Genomic DNA, 18,029 nt, shown 5'->3' with positions numbered 1-18,029 from the left:
CATCGGGCTCTCTGCTCGGCAGGAAGCCTTCTTCTCCCTCTCCCACTCCCCCTGCTTATGTTCCCTCTCTCGCTGTCTCTCTCTCTCTCTCTGTTGAATAAATAAATAAAATCTTTAAAAAAAAAAAAAAAAGCAAGGACCGAAAGCCCAGCCAAGAGTTAAAAGCCTGTGCTCTAGAGTACCAGCACTGTGACCTTCGGAAAGTCCCTCGGTCTCGCCGTCCCGTTTCCTTCTGTGTAAAGTGTGACGGTGGTGGCGATTACGTGGCTCCGTAGACGGAACACGCCCCGGCCACTGCCCGCTCGTGGCGCGCGCTCGGCAGTCCGTGCGCATGGCTCACGGCTCGCGGTGTGGCAAGCCTGCGCTGCACTCACGGCCTGCGTGCTAAGATCACCCTCGTGCCCTGCCCTCCTCCACGCCTTTGCTTTGCCCTGGGTCATGAATGCCCTTTTCTCCCTCCACCCCCCCACCCCCCACCCCTCCCCGACCCAGCAACGTCTGCATTCTTCCAGGCTCCGAGACCCCAGAGCCCACCTCCCGGGCGGCTGTTTAAATGTCTAAGTAGCAGCTCCCCCGTGAGCTCCAGGAGGCCAGGAAGTGTTCACCCTTTGGCATCCCATCTCGTACATCACCCGACACCCGCTGGGTTTCAACAGAGGACGAGGGAATGGATGACACGACAGGTACTTCAGGCCCTTCTATAACTGCTCTGCCTGGAAGTGCTGGGCTCCACTCTAGATCTATGGAGGCAGCATTTCAGTGGGTGAATCTCTGGCATGGGACAAGAGCCTTCTCTTAGTTATTTACTTGTTTAGCTAATTATATGAGTCTGGACTAGTGGCTTCTTTTTTATTCAGTGGCTTATAAGACATCACTGTCACGATTTCTTGCAATGCTCAAATTGTCCCAGATTTAGCCTTCGATCTGGTGCCTGTGTCCTTTGGACATGTTCTCACCACTCTTTGAGTAATTCCTTGCTTTCTCGTGCAACAGGCCATTCCAGAGTCATTTTGTGGTGTATTTCTTGCCAAGCACGACAGGTCATTCTGATACACACCTGGGTTTGGAAGCCATCGTGCCTATCAGTAGCCTCAAATCACCATCGGGGTTAGCTCTGTTCCAGAGCCAGAACGTGTGGCAAACGGCAGGGACAATTCTTAGGCTGGAGCCGGGGAAGGGAGCTCAGTGTCCCTAAGACTCCCAGGAAGCATCCCTGAGGACAGTGGGCTCACCACACAGGCACAGATGACTCAGCAGAGCTACCTGGCAAAGGATCCCAGGTACCACCTGCCCAGCCAGTTCTAGGTGGCAAAGGCCCAGAGGCATCTAAGGCAACAATTGAGGGAAACAGGAAGGAGGTGACACAAAGAAGGACTTACGGAGTGGAATGTGTTTCCCAACAGGTAGAGAGGAGTCGTCTTAACTTTACTGATCTGCGTGGGCCGGTAGGTCTGGGCCCCAGGAAGTCCCCAGGGGTGGAGCAAGCTGGCAGCTCCCATCAGGGAACACGGTGTGGTTTTCCTCGGAGGGCAGCCAGAGTGTCACAAACGCCTTGCACGAAACAGCATTTTCTTTTCCCAAAGAACACGAAGCACTTTCACAGATGGCTCATTTGTTCTCAACTGTTTTTCAGTGCAAAAACATTTGTACACCCTGACTAAACAGAGATGAACAAATGTTTTTAAAAGACTTACTAGTCTGAGCCTAGCTACCTTGACAACTTTTCTCTGAATCTAGAATTATTACAGAATAAGTTCTTTTTTAAGACTCACCCTTTACAACATCATGGGAGAGAGAATAAAGCCCTCGGCCCCCACCGTTGTTCACATCCTAATTCCCTGAACCTGGGAATATGTTACCTTACGTGGTAAGAGAGACTTTGCAGATGCAAGGAAGGTGAGCATCTCGAGGTGGAGAGATTATTTTGGATTATCTGGGTGGACCTACTGTAATTATAAGAGTGATTGTAAGGGTCCGGCAGAGGAGTAGTGTTGGAAGCAGAGGGGTGTGTGCGTGTGTGTGTACAGAGAGAGAGAGAGATTGATTGAAACTTGAAGACAGCACCCCGCTGTCTTTGAAGATGGAGGAAAGGGCCACAAGCCCATCTCTAGAAACTGGAAAAGATAAGGAAACAAATTCTACCCTCAAGCCTCCAGAAGGAATGCAGCCCCAACCACCCCATGATTTTAAGAACCATCTCAGACGTCTGACTTCCAAAACTAAGATAAACTGGTGTTGGTTTAAGCAATTGCACTTGTGGTAATTTGTTATAGCAGCAATAGGGAACGAATACAAACATTAATTTAAAAATTCTTTTACAAAATTCTCCACATTGTTCTTCTATCAACCAGTTTGCTTTTCAGTCATATCCTATTCACAGGTCTGCGTCACATTCACTAACTGTTCACATGAGAATGCAGCTCTAACAAAAATACCGTATTTCTTCCCCCACCTTGGAGCCCTCCCCACCCACCTTTCTGTGGTTGCTCCTGCTGTCCTTCCGCACTGATAAGGCCCATTAGCTTGAGGTTACTTACTCGACATGAGCCTCATGCTCTGACACCACTAGCGTTTAATTGAGCATCTATTACTATCGTTTTCTTGAATACAAATACAAATGGGCATTCACTTGTGCAGGTGCCATAAACATTCCCACAGGCAGACTGTCAGCTGTCTGCAGGACATTCCTCTACAGATGGGGCACAGCTCCCCTCCCCCACAGCAAGCCGCCCTCTTCTGCTCTAGGCAGATGGTCCTGGAAATGAAATTACTGGCATCCCAAAGTTGACCTGGAAAATAAGTCATCTGTAGTTCAAAATCCACCTCTCCCTTTTGCTCACAGCCATGCAGAAGCCGCAGTGGTCTCGGTTTGTCTGGAGTGCCTGGGAGCATCCTGGCTCCAGAACAAAACCCAGGTGAAGCCAACAGGTAGGCACTCAATGCTCATGTCATCTGCATTCTCATGTCACCCGCGGATGACCCAACTTCCCATCTACCCATTACAGGCCAGAGACTTTGCTGCCCAGGGGAGGGGTGGGCTTTCAGGTCAGGCAAATCTGTATGTAGAATAGCCCTGATTAAGTTACACTCCTTAGCCAATCACATGCTACAGAGTAAACTATTGAATCATTAACTTCAGTGAGAAGGCACCAAGGACAAATAAATATAGGGCGTATCTCCCATATTCACTTCCAAGGCCATCGCACTAATGGCTGGTGAAACCGTAGCCAGATGGAGCTGTGGGAAATGTTTCAGCCCTTTCCGGTTGACACTGTCTTCTTTCATTCTCTATTGATCTTCTGTACCCACACACTTCCTTGTCGCCCTCCAGTCTGCCCTGGATGGCTCACCCCTTCTGCGAGGGCTTCAACTAGAATAGGAAAGGGGTCTCTTTCTCTCTGGCTACAACTGCTCAAAGTTCATGTTTCTAGGCCCTCTGTTCAGGAACCCCGCTCTCCTGGTCACTACATGCTACTGCACGGGTCTGTGCAGATGTAGAGGTTGAGATGTGGGCTGCCCAGAACCCTGAGACGGCCCCCTGCTCTGTGATGCTTGCCTAATCTGACTGCCCTATCTGTCTGAGTCATGCTATGTCTCTGGGAGGAATTTTCTTGTTTTTAGACTTGTGCTGGTAAAAACTTCTTGCCTGAGAACAACCTGGAAAAAGCCCTTTGGAGAGGAAATAATTGATTTTGTGGTGCTTCTTGTATTTTGACCTCAAGCCTGCCCTGGTTGCAGCAATATGCCATATCACTACTGAATTGTTCCATGCCTAAACCGAAATGGACCACACAGAGACTTTTATAAAGTCTCAATTAAATGAACCACACTGATCTGCTTCTTTTTGCCACACAGAGACTTTTATAAAAAGTCTCAATTAAATGAACCACACTGATCTGCTTCTTTTTGCCCTTGTATAGGAAATCTACCCAGGGTTGAAGATTAACCCGAAAGCTCTTTGTTATCAAGAGAAGGCTTTTAATATAGGCAGTACTGAAGGAGGGGAAAACAAGGTTTTCCAAAATAGAAGAAATCTGAGGGATTTTCAAGCAGGTAAGTTCTACTTGGGTAAGCCTTTCTTCCCATTTTGATTTATTCTAAAGGAATTAATATGTTTTGGGGTGGAGAGGGAAGGGGGGAGGATTAGAGGGACTGTGGCTCGTCCGGCTTGTGGTCGCTGTGCCTCCAGTTAGATCAGGCGGCTGGGGGTCACCATCAAGGGCTGCTAGCCATGAGCTCTCTCAGAGCAAGCTCACGAGGGACCAACGCCTGCGCTTCCAGGGAAGACTAATGTGTATGGCTAACTTTTCAGGGAACACAGAGTTCCTGGGCCTTGTTCCATCCAGCCATTGCCCCTACTTGATCTCAGACACAGTGAACAGTCCTGGGGGGGGGACTCTTGGGTTCAACAGAGGCGAATAGAAATTTCTGGATGCACAACCCTAGCCATTCGCCTTCCTCCAAGAGAAGGGAGCCTTGTCTGGTCTGGCTGACCGGACCTGGCCCAGCCCTGCCCCGCCACCCCTCAGCCAGCTTCCCCACGGTGGCGCTGAGGTAGTGAGAAGGACAGCAGAGGCCTCCAACCAGGTGTGGTATGATGGGGTTGGACTTCGGTGTTTGAAAGTACAGGTGGGGTGGGGCACACAGAGTAAGCTGTAGGTTTCTGTCACGGTTCTAGCTTTGGTTTTGAGTGATGGTTTTTGAGTCCTTATTACATTAAAAAGTAAAACAAAAAGCCTGAGGAAGCAACAGGAGGTCAGATATGGACCATCGACAATAGCATGTCATGAACAAAGGATGGTGATTAATCCACAGTCTGATTCTGTGGACCTGTGGGTCAGGAAACAGAATGCAGGAATAAATAACAGTAGGGCCATGTCTCAAGTGTCCGCAACAGGGCCTTTCCTGGGTTGGGGAAGGTGTGGGGGGCCGCGGCTGGAACGCTTTCTCCCCTTTGACGCCACCATGTCATCCACAGGGGAACGGACAGGGGTTTGAGCAAGGGGGACCTGGCAGAGGCTAGTGGAATGCTGCCAGGTCACCTGCTTGAGTCCCGAGTTTCCTTTCCTGACACCCCCAGAAAAGGATGGGTCAGTCTCTGCCTGGGAGAAGCTCGATTCAGGGAAGTTTGCCCAAGTTTGTGGGGCCTTCAGTGGGGGAGGGGTGCCTGTGAGACATATTCCAACCTCCCACCTTTCCCCCCCACCCCCCCAGGTCACAAGTCTTCCTTTCGTTCCTGGAGCTCTCCAGAGCGAGCTCTTCGCGCATCTCACATTCTCACAACACCGACCAAGAGCCAGGCTCATGTTGCCCAACTTGGATACAATTTGGGGAGCCTTTTTAGAAAATGAGCACAGACTTGCCAACACAAAAATCAGATACAAAAGCAGATATTTATTTAAAAGTGAGGGCTACCTACCTGTTTAGCTTCATTACCTTCACGGTGAATTTGGCTCTGGGTATAGCGATCATCACTCCTGGTTTAAAGGTCACGAAATGGAGAGTCAGGTTGAAGTGACTTGCCCAAGGTCAAACACTGAGCCATGAGTGAACTGGCATTCAAATTCAGATCAGTTCAGTGTGGCCCAAATTGGGAGTAACATCCCATGACCTGTAATGGTGTTGGTGACAGGAGTGCCACTGTTCTCGAAGACTGGTTATCTAATTTGCATCACAAAATGATTTATGCCATCAGCCAATTAGGTTGTGTTTATCCGAGGTATGTCTGGTGCGGGGAGCGGTGCAGGGCACTGGGGAGACGGCAGTAACGGAGGTGAACATAGTCCCTGCGCTCCAGGAGAGGGAGAGACTACTGATGCCACCACCCTTGAACACTGGCAGAGGGGACATCGCAGAGCAAAACAGATGGATTGTATTCTACCAGCTGGTCCCAGAGGCCTTTGGAAAAGAGCCCCATGTCTTTAGGAAAATAACTCAATGAGACTTTAGATGTGGGAGAGCCCTGGGTCTGAATTGGGAGAAGGCCACAGGGAGGTGGTGGGAGCCCTTCAGGGTAGGAGCAGTGTGCTAGGGGGACCAGACGGGATGGGGGGGAAAGGGGAGAGGAGGATGGGCAGAAATGTCTGAAGGACAAAAACCCCCAACAAACCAGGCTGTCCGTAGGCTGTTTTGTACTACTGCATTTTTATAATGTAAATCTCCTCCATATCCCCAAGGCATCAGTAGTACTGGACCACACACAGGGCCTTGAGGGATGGTGAGAGAGCTGGAGAGAGAGAGTCTGGAGCTCAGTTTCACCTAGGGGTTAGATTTTAAAAACTGAGGAAAGTACAATGGAGTGGAAGCAAGAAACTTGATGCCCAGGGCTTCGCTGGAAGCCCCCCTTTGGTAGTAGGCAGGGTGGGGATTTGGGATCATCTCTCTTAGATCTTGGAGGCAGATTGGTCCCGTTGGACATCTGTACTCTAAAAAGAAAGCACCACTACCAAGGTCCCATGGGCACCAAGTCCCCACGGCTGTGCCATACACATTATCTCATTTAATCTCTGCCAAGTTATAAGAGGTGGATGTTCATTTCCCTGCTCTGCACGTAAAGAACTCAAGGCTCAGACAAGTGGAACTCAAGGCTCAGACAAGAGCAGTAACTACTAAGAGCAGATTCATCTGATGTCAACACCCTCCCTAATTCCACATCTCCATCAGTCTGGCTGTGATATTCCTTCGGCTTTGGTTCATTTCTAGACCCATGTGCCTGAGGTTTCCAGGGAGGACTAACAGCACAGAGACTGTGGACAAGTCCAAAGCAACGGGGTCCCTGCAGGGCCGTTGCCTGGCTCTGTTCCCTTCCACACTCCCCTCTTCCTTCTCTCCTGCCACGGTCCCTGCTGGGTTTCTCTGTGAAGGCAGTGGAATATTACTACCCCGGTCACTGGCTCCCACCTCTGAAGTGGGGCCATTACCCCTCGCCATTGCCCAGACTGTCCCTGAACTGTTGCCAAATGTGTGGAAGCTGCTTTTAAGTGTGACCTCACACATTAAGTTAAAATGCTAGAGGAAAATACATATTCTCTTTTTTCCCTGCCTCTTCACAGAAATTGAGAGAAAAACATTTGAATGGAATTGTTTAAAGAAGATGAGGTCTCTAAAACTTGACTGTAGGTAAAGTACAGGTCGTGCCAACTCATTTTGATGTGTTGGCCATCTGACTGCCACCAAGACGCAGCTGCTTGTTTTTTTCTCGGTGAAGTGTTAAATAGCTGTCAAGTCAGATGCTAGGTGATAACAAGCATCCAATTATCACGAAAAATGGAGTCTGGTCCCAGAGACCTGCCAGTCCTTGGAGATTCAAGGGGAACTCTACGTGCTGGTTCAGCTGAGCCCACGCATCTAGGAGAAACAAATAAAAATGGTTATTTGCTGAGTGCCGCTCGAGTGCCGGCACTGGGCAAAGCGTGCTGCCTCCATAATCTCGTCCTGGCAGCATGACAAAGTGGGCACCGTCGTTACCCCCATTTTACAGAAGAGGGAATTGATGCTGCTGCAAGTTTCCCAGCCTCAGGAGCACCCTATCAGGGCAGAGCCTGCTTCAGCCTACCCCTGAGGTGGCCAGAGGGCCCAATGCAGCAGGAAGAATGCACCTAGAAGAGGCAATCTCGGCAATTAGTCTGGGGCATGGTGCCTGCTGTTTAAGCAAGGTTTCTTTATTGTTTATAGAATTAGATTAAAAAATACATTTTGGGGGTGGTTGTGAGATCCAGCCCCACGTTGGGCTCCATGCACAGCAGGGAGTCTGCTTGAGATTCTCTCTCTCCCTCTGCCCCAACCATCACATGTGCATGCACGCTCTCTCCCTCTAAAATAAATAAATCTTCGAAAAAAATATATATATTGGGGTTCTTGTTCTAAGCAAGATGGAATAAGCATAGTCCACCATGCCTCTCCCATTGAATGCAACAATAAATCCATGGAGCAGCTAGCTATCTGAGGACAAATGAAAGGGAACAGGAGCAGGTGGGTTGGGGAAGGCGGTCAGAATTTGAAGTGCCACCAAACCCGGTTTGAGTCTCCCATTTTCTCTCCTCTGGGACCATCTGGCCTCTCAACTCAGAGGCAGCCTGAAAATTGGAAACACATACCAGATGCAAACAGAAAACGCTGTTAAAGGAACCCTCACTTTCTGGCCCAAGGAGTGGGTAAAGGGTCTCCTGGGTGTCAGAGAAAGGAAAGCCCCTGGTTGGTTCCTCCCATCCTCCCACCTGGACCCCCAGCTAAGCCCATAGCAGCAGTAGCAGCAGTGACAATAACCAAGAAGGTACCTAAAGCTCTAAGAGAGGAAAATCTTCCTTCTGACCACAGAAGCTATGTTCTCAGGGGGTAGGACAAAATCCCAGTGCTCTTTTTCTCTCCCTGCCTTCCATTGCATGGCCCCATACTCAGACACGCTCTGGGGAGTGCCCAGGATAGCAGGGAAGCTAACGCCCCAGCTCTCTGACCAGAGGGCCACAGGGAGTGAGAGTGTCAGAATGATCTCAGAAAGTACAGAACTTAAGAGAAAAGCCCCATATGAACTCCTGGGCTTACGTCTATGCTCTGTGTGCTTTGAGAACTGAACTGTGGATTAGAGCATCACCTGGGCCCCCAAAATGGCCACTGGTGACAGAGAGCAGATCCACACAGATCTGCAAGGTCTTTGAAACTCTTGTTTCAAAGGTCTTTGAAAACTGAACTGACATTGGAACCACAGTCCACAGAAGGCGGGTCAAGACTTGGGGCTGCAGCTTAGCCAGATCCAACGGCCTGCTGAAATAAAACAAAATCCAGCATTCTCTTTAGGATTTAAACAAGACATAGATTCTCATAATGTAATATTCAAAATGACTAGGATATAATCTGAAGCTACTCAGGAGATGAGGAACAAGAGAAATATCAAATGATGAGGGAAAGGACAATCAAGAGACGCCCACCATAAGAGGACACGCATGTTAAAATTATTAGGTAAAGTTGCTAAAGCAGCTATTGTAACTATGCTCCAAGAAGTAAGGGTGAATTCTCTTGAAATGAATGGAAAGATTAAAATATATATATATATATATTTGCAAAGAAATAGAAGATAGAAGAACTAAATGGAATTTTTTTGTTTGGAACTGAACGATGCAATAACTGAAATAAAACATTCAGTGAATGGGATCAATAGCAAAATAGAGAAGAATCAGTGACCTTGACAGATCAGTAGGAATTATCCAATGTGGAAACAAAGAGAAAAAATTAGAAAAACAATGAACAGAAGCTTGAGGATATGTGGAGCAATACCAAGAAATCTAACATTCATTTTGTCAGAGTCCCAGAGAGGGAAAGGAGTATGGTGCAAAAAAAGTATTTGAAGAAATAATGGGTAAAAACTTCTCAGATTTGGTGAAACACATAAATTTATACATTTAAACAGCTCAGTGAATCTCAAATAAGATAAACCCAAAGGAATCCATGCCCCGAAGCAGCATAATCAAACTGCTAAAAACTGAGACAAAGAAAACCTTAAAAGCAGCCAGAGAGAAATGGCACTTTGTACAGAGGGAAACATCAATCTGTATTATTGTGGATTTCTCATATAAAACAATGGAGGCCAGAAGGAAATGGAACAACAGTTTTAAAGTGCTGAAAGAGAAAAACTGTCCACCCAAAATTCTCTATCTGGTGAAAACATCCTTCGGGAATAAAGATGAAATAAAGACTCTCAATGAAGGAAAACAGAACGTAACACCAACAGATCTGCTCAAAAATAAATACTAAGGGACACCTGGGTGGCTCAGGCGGTTGAGGGTCTGCCTTCGGCTCAGGTCATGATCCCGGGGTCCTGGGATCGAGTCCCACATCAGGCTCCCTGCTCAGTGCGGAGCCTGCTTCTCCCTCTGCCTGCCACTCCCCCTGCTTGTGCACGCACTCTCTCTCTCTGTCAAATAAATAAAATTTTAAAAATAAATACTAAAGGAATGCTTCCCCCCTGAGATTTGGAAAAAGGCAAGGATGTTCTGGAGAAGGAAAAAAATATAGCACTGGGGAATGAATCAGTGGTTGCCAGGGAGCAGGGGTGGTGAATGCGTGACTGCAGAGGGCGAGCACAGGGAGTTTGGGGTATGGTGGAACTGTTCTGTATTCTGTGGTGATTACCTGACACTATATATATGGGAAAACTTAGAACTGATACATCCAAAAAGGAAATTTTTTTCAAGAAAGAAAAGCTAATGTTAGTGTGCGTGCTATGCGCGTGCATGTGTGTTTGTGTGTGTATGGATGTGTGCTTGTGTTCTGTGCCTTAAGACATTACAAATGTATCATGTTGTAGTCCTGTGGGTTACAGTTCCAACACAGGTCTCTCGGGCTACAGTCGAGGTGCTGGCAGGGTTGCATTTCTTTTTGGAGGCGCCAGGGGGGCATCCGCTTCCTCGTCTTTCCCCGATCGCACGGGGAGGCCACTCCTGATCCTCGGCTGGCAGCACCGTCCTGCCCCTCGCAGGCCAGCAAGAGTGGCCCAGTCCCTCCCCTGCTCTTTACTCCAACATCCTCTCTGTCTCCCTCTTCTATTTTTCTTTTTTTATCAAAGTGAAATTCACATAACATAAAATTAACCTTTATAATGTTCATTTCGAAGTGAACGATGTAGTGGCATTTAGTACTTTCATAACGTTGGGCAACCACCACCTCTGCCTAGTTTCAAAACATTTTCACCACCCCACGGAGTGATCACTCCCCATTTCTCCCAATCCCGGTCCCTGGCAACCACCAGTCTGCTTTCCGTCTCTACGGCGCCACCTGTCCTGGGTGTTTTGTGTACATGGAATCACCCAATTTGCGGTCTTTTGTAACCGGCTCCTCTCACGGAGCCTGTTTGGGAGGTTCCTCCCCACTGTGGCATGGATAAGGATTTCATTGCTTTTTATGACTGAATAATATTTCACTGTACCGCATCTTTTTTATCCATTCATCCTGTGCATTGATTTTAAAAATAAAATTTTAAACTATATACGTAAAACGCTGTTTTATCCGAGACCAGTCAAATCAAAGTCTTGGGTGGGCTGGGACCTTGGGGCATGGCACTTTTGGATTTCCGCAAGGTTGTGATGTGTAGCCAAGATTGAGGAGCTTTGCTTTCAGAAAATGTTTTGATGATCAACTGACGCCTAATAAGCTACCCCAAAAATTAGTGTCATAAAGCAAGCACTGTTTTATCCTGATTGTACAATCTGGGCTGGGTTCAGCTGTGTGACTCCTCTGCTGGGCTGGCCAGGGGCTCACTCCGGTGACACACTGAGCCAGTGGGTTGCCTGGCAGCTAGGTTCAACTCCGACACAAGACAGCTGGACTCCTCTCTCTCTCCATGTCTCACGGACCCTCCCTCTATATGTGGCTAACGGGACTTCTTAGATGGCGGCCCAGGGCTCCCGAAGCACAACAGCAGAACCTGCTGGGTTTCTTTACAGCTTAGTCCCAGAACTGGCACAGCATCGCTGCCGTGGTTAGAGTGAGTCACAAATCTAGTCCACATTCAAGGGACAGGACCACACAGGGGCATGAGTACCGGGGAAGGACGGTCAGGGGCCACGGCTCACTGGGGCCACCAAGGGAATGGACCGCCACAGGAAATCTCCTGTGCGATGCGAATGTATTTTCAATAAAACCAAGGAATTCTTCGCATACAAAAGCAAACAGATTTCACAGACAAACGACTGAGACAAAGTGGATACATAAAGGCAGAACCTGATTATTCTCCTCAGCATGATAATAAGTGAGACATTAACATTTTGAAAATGTGAGTTATAATTCATTGCCAGTGACCCTGAATGAGTTTTGAGCTCTTCCCTCAAGCACACATTCTGGAATTTTTTGAACACTGAATGGTGAATAATGTTTAAAATTGATTTTATTTACACACTTTGCTGTCTATTACCAGCTAATCACAGCCCTTGGTGACAGCCCTGGAAGCAGAACATTTTTACCTTCACTTTATTATTATTTTTTATTATTTTAAAAGATTTTATTTATGTATTTGAGAGAAAGAGAGAGAGTGGGGGTGGGGAGAGGGAGAAGCAGACGCCCCACTGAGCAGGGAGCCCTACGCACGACTCGATCCCAGGACTCTGGGATCATGACCTGAGCTGAAGGCAGACGCTTAACCGACTGAGCCACCCAGGTGCCCCCATTTTTACTTTCACTTTAAAAATAAACAAATGAGCTCTGGGCCTCTCTCTGTCTCAGCTTGGGCCCCTTCCCTGTTGCCTTCACAGCACAGGCCACACGTGGAAAAAGAGCAGGGACAGCTTCACAGCTTTTCTCTGGGAAGGAAAATGGTGGTTGGCCCACTGGGGGTTATGCCCTGGTGAAGGCGGGGGGTGAGGGGTGTCACCATCCTGACCAGCACTGCAGGAACCTAGCAAAAGAACTGGGGTGGGACGAGCAGGAGACAAAAGGAAGGGAAGATGAGCTTCCCCTCATCTCCACAAACTCACCTAGAACTCTCCACCAAGTTCTGGAAACACGTCACCTCCCATGGAAACCCGGGCTCAGTGATCTGCTAGGTTCCTATGAATTAGGCTCCTCCTTTTCCTGTTAGAAGAGATGAACCCAGAACCTAAGAGGAAGCAATGTAATGCTTCTTGTTCATTTATTCAAAAACTAGGGCTGGAGCATCTATCATGTCTCAAGCAGCTAGGTTTACAGATGTGAAAAAGAGGGGTTAGTTCCTGGGACACCTGGGAGGCTCAGTGGGTTAAGTGTCTGCTGTCAGCTCAGGTCATGATCCCGAGGTCTTGGGATCGAGTTCCATGTCGGGCTCCCTGCTGAGTGAGGAGCCTGCTTCTCTCTCTCCCTCTGCCCCTCCCCCGCCTGCCTGCTCTCTCTCTCCCCGTCACTCTCTCTCAAATAAATACATAAATAAACTAAAAAAAAAAAAGTGTTAGCTCCCTACCCTTATGACAGTAAAGTCTAACAGGATAGGAAAAAGAGCACAGAAAATAAACACATAAATCAGATGGTGATGGGGCTAAACAGGGAATAAAATGGAATAATGGGATGGGATTCTGGAACCCATCCACTCCCGCACTCACTAGGCAGCTACCATGGGCAAGGCCTCAACCACTTCATGTTTCAGCTACCTTATCTGCCAAGTGCGGGTACCAATAGGACCTACCTCCTGAGGTTGTGAGAATTTTGCAAAGTCATATCTATTTCATGGGATTACTGGAGTGCTCAAACATTGTATGCAATAGTGTTAGGTACCCTAATTATTGGTAGTTTCAGAAGAACTGTATTTAGAATTGCTTCAAGCCTCAGGGAAGTCCTCTGAGTAGGTATGAAGTCCTCACCCACCTCCACCTCACTGGTTTCATGCTGTTTTCCCATGTGTCAAGGAATTGGTGACGTCGTGAATCTTAGACTCATTCACCTCTGCAGGCCCTCCTGAAAGGCAGTCTCTGCATTAAAGGAGTATAACTCTTTAAAAGCAAATAAACACTGTTCTCTTATTGGGAGTATAGAAAGCTCTTGGGGTTAGAAAAACCTGAGTTTGGAGGTTGGCTCTGCCAGTATTTGCTGTGTGATCATGAGCAAGTGGCCTAACCTCTCTGAACCTCATTTTTTCCAATCCATAAAGTATGACTCATTACACCTGATATTCAGAGTTGATTTGAGGTCAGGAAAGAACCCTTTATTAGAGTAGCTATTTTTGTTATTATTAGGTCATGTAATGCGGGATCTAAGCAAAGGTTTATTCTGGAAACTGTATTAAGCAAGTAACTTCACAAGCAGGATGCACAGCCCTGAAGTGGAAAGAATTGATGGGAAGACAACCCCCCCTCCATCCTGTTATTGTACAGGACAGTTGGATTCCCAACCATGGGGTTACTGAGGGGTCAGAGCAGAAAGGACCCTTACCAATCAGTGGCCTGAGACTTCATTTTCAGACAGGAAGGTGGACAGCAGTGACTTCCCCCAGGCCCACAGGGCCCCTGAAAGCTCAGTCAGTTCCCCTGAGTTTGGGAGTGTCACTGGGCTTCTGTAAACACATGTGAATCCCCCCAAACAGTTACCGTGATTAAGGAAGGGGCCAACAGGCCCTGCAGTGATGGATGGGCAGGATGCATGCCATGAGGACACCATGAGGATGGTCCCTTCCCAGCAACAGGCTTCTTGTCTTGTTTTTCATTTGATCATCACTTGGTGGACCTGGCTGTATATTCTGGATATGAGTCCTTCGCCAGATCGCCTGCGTGTGTTCATGTGTATACACATGAATAGGCATATGCATACAGGCATAAAATATATACATATATTTTACGTATAATTATAAAATATTTTCCTCTAGCCTGAGGCTTGTTTTTCATTTTCCTAAGAGTGTTTCTTCATAAAAAGTCTTTAATTTTGATGAAAGACAATTTACTCATTGTTTCTTTTATTATCAGTGCTTTTCTGTCCCGTCTTAAACACTTTATTCTGCTATGTTTTCTTCCAGAAGCTTTCTAGCTTTGGCTCTTATGTTATGATCCATCCCACATCTTGGAGTACTTGTGTGTGTGTGGTATGAAGTACGGGTCAAGGTTCTTTGTTTCTACGGGTATGTCCAGTTGCTTCAGTACGAGCTGTTAAAAAGATGCTCCTCTCCCCACGTGGGTTCATTGACTGCGTCTGGGGGTCCACCTCCACGTGCCTTGTCCTCTTTTGCTCGTGCGCCCAGCTACCTACACCAACACCACACTGTCCTGGTGCTTGTAGCTTTACGTTCAGCCTGGGACTCAGGCAGCGGTAAGCCCTCCAACTTTAATTTGCTTTACCAGTGTCCTGGCAAATCTAGGTTCTTTGTATTTCCACTAAATTTTAGAATTAGCATATCAATTTCTGCAAAACGTCTACTGGGATTTTTCTTTAATACTAGATTTATTTTTTAGAGAAGTCTTAGGTTTACACAGATATTGAACAGAAAATACGTACCGAGTTCCCATGTACCTCTTCCTTCCCCCCCACCCCAACCGCCAAGGCCCACCTCTCTGCTTCCCCTATTGTGAACATGGTGAATGAGTGAGGTATACTGTTAAAATTGATGAACCCGAATCGATACACTATAATTAACTGAAGTCCATGGTTTATATAGGGTTAACTCTTTGTGTTCTTATACTCCCATAGATCTTGACAAATGCATAAGGTCGTGTATCCACCATTATAGTATCATGCAGAATAGTTTATACGACCCTGAAACTCCTCTGCTCCACCTCTTCATCCCTCCCCTCATCACCCCTCATCCCTGACAATCACTGATCTTCTAACTGTCTCTAGGGTTTTGCCTTTTCCAGAATGCCATGTAACTGGAATCATACACTACCAAGCCTTTCAGACTGGTTTCTTTCACTAAGCAGTATGCATTTAAGGCTCCCCCAGGTTTTTAGTGGCTGATAGTTCATTTCTTTTTTTTCTTTTAGATTTATTTATTTATTTGTTTGTTTATTTATTTATTTATTTGACAGAGAGAGACACAGCGAGAGAGGGAACACAAGCAGGGGGAGTGGGAGAGGGAGAAGCAGGCTTCCTGCTGAGCAGGGAGCCCAATGCGGGGCTCAATCCCAGGACCCTGGGATCATGACCTGAGCCAGAGGCAGATGCTTAACAACTGAGCCACCCAGGCGCCCCTGATAGTTCATTTCTGTTTATTTTTTATTTTTTATTTTTTTTTAAAGATTTTATTTATTTATTCATGAGAGACAGAGAGAGAGAGAAAGACAGAGGCAGAGGGAGAAGCAGGCTCCCCGCGGAGCAGGGAGCCCGATGCGGGACTCGATCCCAGGACCCTGGGATCACGACCTGAGCCGAAGGCAGACGCTTAACCGACTGAGCCACCCAGGCGTCCCAGTTCATTTCTGTTTATTGACGAGTACGATTGCATTGTCTGGATGTGCTACAGTTTGTTTATTCACCTACTGAAGGACATCTTGGTTACTTCCGCATAGTGGCAATTAAGAAGAAAGCTGCGGTAAACATTAGCGTGCAGGTTTCTCTGTGGATATGTTTTGACCTTATTTGGATATCTCTACATTATGCCACTCCTTGCTTCCCATAATCCTTCTGTGATAAGGAAAACATTGTTTTAAGAAAAGCAAGAAAGGGGGCACCTGGGTGGCTCAGTTGGTTAAGTATCTGCCTTAGGTCATGACCCTGGGGTCTTGGGATAGAGCCCCACTAGGTGGGCTCCCTGCTCAGCGGGGAGTCTGCTTCTCCCTCTGCCCCCCCCCCCCCCTCGCTCTCTCTTTCTCTCAAATAAATAAATAAAATCTTAAAAAAAAAAAGAAAAGAAAAAGAAAAGCAAGAAATTCCCTTATAGAGGACGGAAAGTCTTTGTTGACCACAATGCCTGGATGAGGCTTTGTGGCTGTGGATGGACAGCCTGGGGGCATGACCAACAAGATTAGAAGGAGAGAAACCACATATTTTATTATCCAAACCAGGACACTGTAGAGGGACACTATTCACTTCACCGGCGCAACAGATATAACCTGGTTTTGTTCTCTGGAAACCTAAGCATGTGCTCCCCCTGGTAGGAATGAAGCCAAAAGGTAGCAAAACTGCTGTGCATTGAAACAAACAAACAAACAAAGAAAACCACAACAACATGACTAAATTGAAAATGACTGACCATACCTAAATGTTGGTGAGGACGTGAAGCAACTGAAACACTCATACGTGGCTGGGGGGAGTGTAAGGTGGTATAACCACTTTGGAAATCACTTTGGCAGTTTCCTAAAGAGTTACACATTCATACCATACAAGCCAATCATTCTACCCTTAGGTATTTACGACAAGAAATGAGAGTGTGAAACCCAAAGACTTCTATGTGAATGTTCCTGGGATCTTATTTGTTATAGCCACAAACCAGTTTAGCATACTTCAATTATACCTCAATAAAGTTAGAAAACTTTCTAAAATAATTTAAAAAGGAATGCCCTTAAAGAGAGAGGGTTTTTTTGTTTTAAGTTGGTGAGGGGTGGTTGGAGTAGGTGAGCCAGGGTGACGAGGAGGGGGTTGAAGGGGAGTAAAGGGACCCAGGAAGAAGTTGAGTCTGGAGAGAACAGAAGAGAAGACCAGTGAACATGCCCAGTTAGGGATGGGGCCCAGGAGAGGGGATACCAGAGGCTTTAAGACTAATGTCATGTCTGACAGTCTGTTTTATCTGCTGTGCTCTTCTCTGATGTAACCCCCACACTTACCACCCTGCATCTTTAATAAGAAAGATAATGGCCTTGAATGAGTGCTGTTCAGGAGAAGTCGAGTAAGGGAGCTGAGCCTCTCTGGGTAGATACGGGATAGCAAGAAGGGAGCAGCTGAAATATGCAAGATGAGAGAAAGATCCAGGATTCACTGGAACAAAATCCCAGTCAGAGTGACCTGGCGACATGTCTGCCTTTCACGAATCCCCACTGAGATTGGGAACTTGGCTGGGGGCCCTGCTACCCAGGGGATGGAAGTTTGAGCCAGTGTCATGTGACCATCCAAGGACAGGGAGCTAGGGCCTGGCTGACATCTGTGTTACAGGAGTCTGGCAGAGGGCAGGGGTCCCATCATTCCTGCTGAGCGCCACAGCCTGTGGCCACTGGCCCTTACAACAGAGATCTCACCTGGGGCCTTGGTCAGAGGGACAGAGTGACGGAGGTCACTGTCCTGCTTCTTAGTTGGTTTCAAAGGTAAAAGGTGGTTCAGGGGAAGGGAGAGGTGGTGGAAGGGAAGAAGGGAAAGCAGTTTTCGATGTTCAACTTCAACATCCATGGCTCTGGAGATATGGTATGAGTGTCATGATCTTTGCCAATGGCCTTGAGAGACCAGCATTCGCCCTACATGGCCTCCTCCTCAGCAGAGATGGTCAAGAGGCCCTGCAGTGTGTGGGACTTAGTGCTAACAACACTAACTTACTACATAAAAAAAGAAAAAAGGAATGAAAAGAAGAGGGAGAGAGAAATGAGAAAAAAAGAATATTAGAAAATGAGAACTAAGCAAAAAGTGAAAAGGATTAAAATAATAAAGAAAAAAATTGAAAATGA

The 18,029-nt window shown here is 47.1% G+C and overlaps 1 protein-coding gene across 10 annotated transcripts in view; it reads left to right on the top strand.

Annotated features, from left to right (window-relative positions):
* Nucleotides 1-18,029, top strand: part of EEPD1 (endonuclease/exonuclease/phosphatase family domain containing 1) — a 206,422-nt gene that overhangs the window by 36,589 nt on the left and 151,804 nt on the right. For 9 of the 10 annotated variants that reach the window (XR_004299032.1, XR_004299038.1, XR_004299037.1 and 6 more), the window contains 2 exons: nt 2,843-2,928; nt 3,921-4,053. The gene's annotated coding sequence lies outside the window, so the exon portion shown is untranslated. The remainder of the gene's footprint in view (nt 1-2,842; nt 2,929-3,920; nt 4,054-18,029) is intronic. The other variant, XR_004299036.1, reaches the window with a different exon arrangement.

This window comes from Phoca vitulina, unplaced genomic scaffold (genome assembly GCF_004348235.1).
Source record: "Phoca vitulina isolate PV1807 unplaced genomic scaffold, GSC_HSeal_1.0 scaffold4, whole genome shotgun sequence".
Classification (NCBI taxonomy): Eukaryota; Metazoa; Chordata; class Mammalia; order Carnivora; family Phocidae; genus Phoca; species Phoca vitulina.
This window is presented reverse-complemented; position numbering and strand designations above follow the sequence as displayed.